This window comes from Alosa pseudoharengus, unplaced genomic scaffold, assembly GCF_046254945.1.
Source record: "Alosa pseudoharengus isolate Yale_2024_CS ecotype anadromous, Long Island Sound unplaced genomic scaffold, YU_APseudo_1.1 YU_APseudo_1.1_scf_24, whole genome shotgun sequence".
Taxonomy (NCBI): Eukaryota; Metazoa; Chordata; class Actinopteri; order Clupeiformes; family Clupeidae; genus Alosa; species Alosa pseudoharengus.
In genome coordinates, this window is record NW_027468689.1 from 3,797,183 (window position 1) to 3,805,444 (window position 8,262).

The 8,262-nt window shown below is 48.0% G+C and overlaps 1 protein-coding gene across 1 annotated transcript in view; it reads left to right on the top strand.

Moving 5' to 3' along the window:
- The first annotated feature begins 893 nt into the window (after window positions 1-893).
- nlgn4xa (neuroligin 4 X-linked a) overlaps window positions 894-8,262 on the top strand; it is a 110,847-nt gene continuing 103,478 nt past the window's right edge. Inside the window, exon 1 of the mRNA XM_076302866.1 lies at window positions 894-1,137. The gene's annotated coding sequence lies outside the window, so the exon portion shown is untranslated. The remainder of the gene's footprint in view (window positions 1,138-8,262) is intronic.

Sequence of the window (8,262 nt, forward strand, 5' to 3'; positions counted from 1 at the left end):
TATTCGTGCTGTTTGCGGGAATGGGCGCCACTTAGGGATAAAACGCCTGTAATCTCCTGTAGACACGCGCGCCTGAGTCTCTCGTCACGGCCCTGCCGCGCGAACTCGTTTGCTGCCTCCAGGCGACGGGTTTCATCTGCGCAGGCCGGTTGAGGGCGCAGAGACGCGGTGGGGCTTTGATCATCCCGCTCGCTGTGCGTGCTGGTGTGGAGCGCTGGCGCAGACCAGAGTTAACCCCGTTAAGGACTTATGCTGTAACTGTGTATGGCACGGTTAGCGTTGTGTTAGATTAAATGTTGTGTTAGCGTGAATGGTGTGTGTGTGCGTGCGCGCGCGTGTGTGTGTTTGTGTCGATTGCATGATGGAGCTAAATAGTAACATTTACATTAAAGTCATACAAACATGACCATAATCACACATATCCGTTGGCACTGCCTGAATTAGGTCAAGTGCAGCAAATAGAAAATCATTATGACATAATCCTGGACCCAATATGGCAATGCCATTAAACGACCCGCGCGACACCTACTCGAGCCAGCCGGGGTGACAGTGCGCGCTTGAGGGAAGTTGAAGCGCTTTCATATGGGGTAGCGCAGCTGGTTAACAGTGACGGCAAAAATGCGGCAAACCATTGGCTGTGGGCTTTGTAAATTTCTCTCCGCGCAGGCCAATGGCTGCCGGAGACGGGGGAAGAGAGAGAGAGAGAGAGGCGGGGAGCGACTGGTACGGCCTCGGTTCCCTCTCCCCTTCGTCTCTTTTTTTGCGCTCCTCTCTCCTTCTTTCTCTGTCTATGAAGGCAGTGAGCCTCTCTGCCGTCCACAGGCACTCTGCTGCGACCAGAGTACATTACTTGATTGTATGTAGGTCATATACGAGTGGGATGCTATCGCCGCACTTCTGAGCTGAAATTTCGTGGTGTCTCCTATGTCGTTTGGGCTGTGAGATCGCGTTTGGATTGTACCAGGGCAACAGACGGGAGTTTTATTTCGCCTGGCGTGGTGTGTGTGCGCGTATGTGTGTATGTGAGCGAGTGAGTGAGTGAGTGTGTGTTTGTGTGTGTGTGTGTGTGTGCTTTCAGCTCCGACCCATGAAGTCAGGACTAAATGAGCAGAGCGACATGATGCAGAAACCGCAAAGGTAAGCGGCGCGAGCTGATGGCAACAACAGCAGCCAATTCTCCTGAGTTTTACTTTCATAAATATCCGGCAGGAAATGTCTGTTTAGGTGTCTTTTTTTCATCCGCTTCTGGCTGTGAGTCCCGTTTTTTGTCGGGATGTGTGCGCGGGTAGACATGTTTTGCGTATGAAATCCCACATTGGTCCCGCTGTAGGGCATTCCATTCCGATATGAGGAGAAAGTGCACGCAACCTGTTTCCGTCTCTTTTTGCTAAGATAACGGACGGTGACTGACGGGCGTGACAAGTATTAACAGGCCTTTAGACATTTCTGATGGTAGTTGACAATGGCAGAAAGCACCTCGCTGATAGCATGGTGATGTTCCGGACAGGTTGAAGCCCTATTTTCAACAAGCGGTCCTGTTGGTCGCAGGCTACCGCATCACTAAAGCCTTGCTCATTTGGGGCAAACGATTCCGCTGGATTTATTTGAAGTTCCAATACGTGTCTGTGCTCTCGTCATTTGTAAAACATTAAGAATACAACTTGTAGCTAGTCTTTATGACTAATTGTTACAGCTGCTGAATTTGAAGATGAGTGGAAACAGTTGTTTTCAGAACGAGAGAAACGTAGTCGGCAGCGCGAGACGAGTAAATAAACGTGATGTTTGTGGTGGTAACGGCCACCGGACCACCATTTGGATGATGAGAAGCAACAGCCTCAACTGCCAGTCGTCTTCAAGGACACACACACACACACACACACACACGCACGCATCACTCAGTCAGTCCCCAGTATTTCTCCAGCTGGCGTTGTGAACACACACGTCACATCTGGACCAAGGCTCCTGGGCATGGTGCGAGCTAATGACGAATCTCTCCGTGACTCCCGTCCACTGTCCGTAGCCCCGCTTGCTCTTAGTGTTTCCTCATCCTCTCGTTAGGAGACAGCACATCAGACAGGCTGCGGTCCCCTTCGACGCTGTTTTGTGGCGCTAAACTGATCTGCAAGTTCACCGAAAAGCCACAAGGTGGTACTGTGGATATCTGGTTCCTCCGTGCGCCGCGGTAAAGGGACGGATCGCTCGTGCTCCTGGTGCTGAAATAGCTTTCTCCCGAACTCGTACGTGAAAGAACTGCTCAATGTTCTGTGCTCGACTCGTACTGCCCCCCTAAAAAAACGCATGAGCGTCGCTCGCGCTCTTTACCACATCTCCGTGGATGTGCTCAGTGAAGAATATCCCCGTGGCCTTTAGTGACATGTTCCAGATGCACGTATGCTTTGCATTCAGCTGTGTGTGTGTGTGTGTGTGTGTGTGTGTGTGTGTGTGTGTGTGTGAGAGTAATGGTGATCAGGTGACAGATGTTTGGATCACAGTTGACTCCGGGAGTGGAGCTGGACTTACACACAGAGCCACCAGCTCCAGCGCAGGACACGTGTAGCCTACATAAGGGCCGGATCAGGGCCGGATCAGAGCCAGATCAGAGCCAGATCTGCTCTATTTGAACCAGACCAGGTCCACACCTAGACTAGATCAGGTCCACACCTAGACTAGATCAGGTCCATAGACTAGACCAGGACCATATATAGTCTAGATCAGGTCCATGGACAAGATCACATCCACATCTAAACTATCTAGACTAGATCAGGTCCATAGACTAGACCAGGTCCACATCTAGTCTAGATCAGGTCCATAGACTATATCAGGTCCATATCTAGACAAGATCAGGTCTATCTAGACGAGACCAGGCCCATAGACTAGACCAGGTCCATATAGCCTATAGTCTAGATCAGGTCCATGGACAAGATCACATCCACATCTAAACTATCTAGACTAGATTGGGTCCATATCTATGGCAGGTGTAGCCTGGGTGTTCCCATGCTGCCTTGCGCGCGATTTGATTCACGCTGCTAAGGCAGCCTGGAGACCATGGAGCAAATTTTCGCCTGAGATAGGAGACCAATCACAGAACAAGGGGGAAAGCAAGACGATGATGAGCTATGCACAGACGCATTTGATAGACATCCGTGGCACCCAATAAATGGATCTGGGCATTTTTTTCAAAAAACGAGAAAATGAACGTTTGGTTCCCAGACCACGTCTCATTGAGAAGTGGTGGCGCTAGCCAGGCTATGGCAGGTGAGGGCTGGAAACAGAAGCAGTGGCAGTGAAGTGATGTGGTGGTGAGGTGTGGTGTGATATGTTGTGGTGTGGTGGAGTCTCCGACATGAGCACACACACACACACACACACACACACACACACAACCCCAGACTCAGCCTAATGAGCTGCAGGAGGCTGATGGATGAGATGAGCTGGACTCTCACACACTCAGCTGGATCCTCAGATGCTGTGTGTGTGTGTGTGTGTGTGTGTGTGTGTGTGTGTGTATGTGTGTGTGTGTGTGTGTGTGTGTGTGTATGCCAACAGACAGCAAAGCTGCTCCATTACCGACAGCAGGTCAGAGGGTCACATCAGAAAGAGGGGGTGGGGAGGGTTTGCTACAGGTCCAGAGTAAGATAGTGGAGAATGGAAGAATACCCTCCTGTCAGTGACAGGGGGAAGGGGCATTACAGACACAAATACACACACACGCGCACACACACACACACACACACACACACACACACACACACACACACACACACACACACACACACATGTTTTCTTTGAACAGTTAAATTTGAAGATTTGGTAAAAAGGATGAAGTTCCTATGCACAGTCCTCCAGGTGCTGGTGATGTGCAGTCATCAATAAGATTCGAAAAAGTCAAGGATCACCGCACACTGAGCGTGTGGTGATCCTTCACTTTTTTGAACGGTTTGGTGTCAACATTCCATTGTAACAGTAATTGCATCAAACTTGCGTCCAGTTCCACTGTATGTTCGTGGAGAACTACCTCCTCAGACTGTTTGCAGTTGTTCATGGAGAACTACCTCCTCAGACTGTTTGCAGTTAATCGCGATCGTTCGCCGAAAACTCCTGGCAAACGGAAAACTGTTTGCAAACGTTCGCCTAACATTCGCCTAACACACCTCAGGATTTAGAGAATGGATGGATGCTCTGTGGTCAGCGACTGGTCAAGAAGGAGATAGGATGTCAGGTGCTCTATGATAAGCTGAGCTGTGTGGTCAGATACACTCTGTGATGATCTGTGTGGTCAGATGTGGTGTGAGTCTGTAGGTGTAGGTAAAGGTGTGTGTGTGTGTGTGTGTGTGTGCGTGTGTGTGGTCAGATGTTGGGCCCAGTTTAAGAGGGGAACTGAATATGAGACTTAGAATGAGGCAGGACACTGATGATGAGGACTGCACCACCTGAGTCTCTCTCTCTCTCTCTCTCTCTCTCTCTCTCTCTCTCTCTCTCTCTCTCTCTCTCACTCCCCCCTTCTCTCTCTCACTCTCACACACACACACCACACACACATGAATTCTGGTTCTTTCAATTCCTTCTGTCCTTCTGTCTGAAGCACTCGGTCCACACACACACACACACACACACACACACACACACACACACACACACACACACACACACCATCTCCTTGACATTGCTTTCACTCTCTTCAGACTGCCTGTCTCCATGCCCTCTGTCTTCCCAATGTTCTCTCCCTCCCCCACCCCCTCATCTCTCTCTCTCTCTCAAATTCAATTCAATTCAATTCAATTGAGCTTCATTGGCATGACAAAAAATACAATTTGTATTGCCAAAGCATACATGTACGTAGTAGTGTGTAAAGACAGAAAGCAAAACATCATGCACCTCTCTCTCTCTCTCTCTCTCTCTCTCTCTCTCTCTCTCTCTCTCTCTTTCTCTCTCTCGTGTTTGTTGTTTCTGTCTGTTTTTCATGCCTTATTGCATTGTGTAAGACGGAACCCCTTGTTCCTGATCTCGCAGCGTTTGTTCAATTGCTTTAGTGAGGAGTTCTCGATGGACATTTTCATTTCGCTTTGAAAAATGTTGGGCTCAGACAGAATGAGTGTAAAACTGCTGAGCTTGACTTTGGGTCAAGCCAAGATGGCCATTTATGTCAGAAGAGAAAGCAAGATTGACCATTAAACTGACAATAATGTTACAATGCTACTCATTTTATTTTTCTGCACATCCATTGCAGGATCTGGTGTCTTTTGGAAATGCATGGTGTTTGCAGACCAGGATCTGGTGTCCTTTGGAAATCCATGGTGTTCGCAGACCAGGATCTGGTGCTTTTTAGAAATGCATGGTGTTCGCAGACCAGCCATATGGGCTTGCACTGTCTGATAGTGAATAGCATCGTGATGATAGTGAATAGCATCGTGATGATAGTGAAGAAACATCTTGGATGTGTTGTGGTGCTCTTGTGGCTTGCCTCCTTCCATTCCCCCATCTAATGCACACACATGCTTTGACATTTAGAGGCTTATTTTGAATAACATAAAAATAAAATGATCTAATCTCTCAAACACACTCTCCTTTCTCCCATTATCTTTCTCTGTGACTGCCATCATTCTTTCATCCTCATCCCCCCATATCCCCCCCCTTCTTCCATCTCTCTCTTGCTCTCTTCTGCATTCCCTCTCTGTGCCTAGCCCCCCTCTCCCTCTCTCTCTCCCTCCAAATCTCCCTCTTTCTTCCTCTCCCTCTCTCTCTCTCTCTTTCTCTCTCTTTCTCTCTCTCTTTCTCTTACATTCTTGTTTTCTTCTGCATTCCTTCTCTGTACCTACCCCTCCTCCCTCCCTCTGTTTTTTTGGGTGACTCAGTACAGTGTGTATGTGTGTGTGTGTGTGTGTGTGTGTGTGTGTGTGTGTGTGTGTGTCAGGTCTGAGTAAGTACCCAGCCTACGTGAGCTCTCCTGGGTCTACCCTAGTCCCTGCTGGCTCCAGGGAAACACACCATAGGGGCTTTTTCAGAGCAGTCTCTCTCACACACACACACACACACACACACACACACACACACATGTTTTCTTTGAACAGTTAAATTTGAAGATTTGGTAAAAAGGATGAAGTTCCTATGCACAGTCCTCCAGGTGCTGGTGATGTGCAGTCATCAATAAGATTCGAAAAAGTCAAGGATCACCGCACACTGAGCGTGTGGTGATCCTTCACTTTTTTGAACGGTTTGGTGTCAACATTCCATTGTAACAGTAATTGCATCAAACTTGCGTCCAGTTCCACTGTATGTTCGTGGAGAACTACCTCCTCAGACTGTTTGCAGTTGTTCATGGAGAACTACCTCCTCAGACTGTTTGCAGTTAATCGCGATCGTTCGCCGAAAACTCCTGGCAAACGGAAAACTGTTTGCAAACGTTCGCCTAACATTCGCCTAACACACCTCAGGATTTAGAGAATGGATGGATGCTCTGTGGTCAGCGACTGGTCAAGAAGGAGATAGGATGTCAGGTGCTCTATGATAAGCTGAGCTGTGTGGTCAGATACACTCTGTGATGATCTGTGTGGTCAGATGTGGTGTGAGTCTGTAGGTGTAGGTAAAGGTGTGTGTGTGTGTGTGTGTGTGTGCGTGTGTGTGGTCAGATGTTGGGCCCAGTTTAAGAGGGGAACTGAATATGAGACTTAGAATGAGGCAGGACACTGATGATGAGGACTGCACCACCTGAGTCTCTCTCTCTCTCTCTCTCTCTCTCTCTCTCTCTCTCTCTCTCTCTCTCTCTCTCACTCCCCCCTTCTCTCTCTCACTCTCACACACACACACCACACACACATGAATTCTGGTTCTTTCAATTCCTTCTGTCCTTCTGTCTGAAGCACTCGGTCCACACACACACACACACACACACACACACACACACACACACACACACACACACACACACCATCTCCTTGACATTGCTTTCACTCTCTTCAGACTGCCTGTCTCCATGCCCTCTGTCTTCCCAATGTTCTCTCCCTCCCCCACCCCCTCATCTCTCTCTCTCTCTCAAATTCAATTCAATTCAATTCAATTGAGCTTCATTGGCATGACAAAAAATACAATTTGTATTGCCAAAGCATACATGTACGTAGTAGTGTGTAAAGACAGAAAGCAAAACATCATGCACCTCTCTCTCTCTCTCTCTCTCTCTCTCTCTCTCTCTCTCTCTCTCTCTCTCTTTCTCTCTCTCGTGTTTGTTGTTTCTGTCTGTTTTTCATGCCTTATTGCATTGTGTAAGACGGAACCCCTTGTTCCTGATCTCGCAGCGTTTGTTCAATTGCTTTAGTGAGGAGTTCTCGATGGACATTTTCATTTCGCTTTGAAAAATGTTGGGCTCAGACAGAATGAGTGTAAAACTGCTGAGCTTGACTTTGGGTCAAGCCAAGATGGCCATTTATGTCAGAAGAGAAAGCAAGATTGACCATTAAACTGACAATAATGTTACAATGCTACTCATTTTATTTTTCTGCACATCCATTGCAGGATCTGGTGTCTTTTGGAAATGCATGGTGTTTGCAGACCAGGATCTGGTGTCCTTTGGAAATCCATGGTGTTCGCAGACCAGGATCTGGTGCTTTTTAGAAATGCATGGTGTTCGCAGACCAGCCATATGGGCTTGCACTGTCTGATAGTGAATAGCATCGTGATGATAGTGAATAGCATCGTGATGATAGTGAAGAAACATCTTGGATGTGTTGTGGTGCTCTTGTGGCTTGCCTCCTTCCATTCCCCCATCTAATGCACACACATGCTTTGACATTTAGAGGCTTATTTTGAATAACATAAAAATAAAATGATCTAATCTCTCAAACACACTCTCCTTTCTCCCATTATCTTTCTCTGTGACTGCCATCATTCTTTCATCCTCATCCCCCCATATCCCCCCCCTTCTTCCATCTCTCTCTTGCTCTCTTCTGCATTCCCTCTCTGTGCCTAGCCCCCCTCTCCCTCTCTCTCTCCCTCCAAATCTCCCTCTTTCTTCCTCTCCCTCTCTCTCTCTCTCTTTCTCTCTCTTTCTCTCTCTCTTTCTCTTACATTCTTGTTTTCTTCTGCATTCCTTCTCTGTACCTACCCCTCCTCCCTCCCTCTGTTTTTTTGGGTGACTCAGTACAGTGTGTATGTGTGTGTGTGTGTGTGTGTGTGTGTGTGTGTGTGTGTGTGTGTCAGGTCTGAGTAAGTACCCAGCCTACGTGAGCTCTCCTGGGTCTACCCTAGTCCCTGCTGGCTCCAGGGAAACAC